Consider the following 565-nt stretch of genomic DNA (forward strand, 5'->3'; position numbering starts at 1 on the left):
TAAAGTTAGATTTGAATCCAGGTGAAAGCTATGATCAGTTATTGATGTCACTTAAGGAGACAGGTTAAAGAAGGATTTGTTGTGTGTGTGTGTGCCATTCAGGCGATAGGCAAGACAAAATATTTAAGTGCCTTTGAACAGGGTAAGATAGAAGGTGCCAGTTTGCATGTTTCAAGAACTGCAACGCTACTGGGGTTTTCACACTCAACAGTTTCCAGTATGTATCAATAATGGTTCACCACCCAAAAGACATTCAGCCAACATGACACAACTGTGGGAAGCATTGGAGGCAACATGGGCCAGTGTTCCTGTGGAAGGGCTTTCGACACTTTGTAGAGTCCATGCCCTGATGAACTGAGGCTGTTGTGAGGGCGAAAGAGGGTGTAACTCAATATTAGGAATGTGTTGTTAATGTTTTGTAGACTCGGTGTACATGTGCAATCTATTAATCTGTTGTGTTTTCCTGACAACATAGGGAAACTGGTTAGGTCACAGCCAGGATAAACCCAGGGCCCTACCCATGTTTAACACAAAGATTTCTAAAATACCAACCTCAACCTTTAAG

This window comes from Oncorhynchus nerka, linkage group LG21, assembly GCF_034236695.1.
Source record: "Oncorhynchus nerka isolate Pitt River linkage group LG21, Oner_Uvic_2.0, whole genome shotgun sequence".
NCBI lineage: Eukaryota > Metazoa > Chordata > Actinopteri > Salmoniformes > Salmonidae > Oncorhynchus > Oncorhynchus nerka.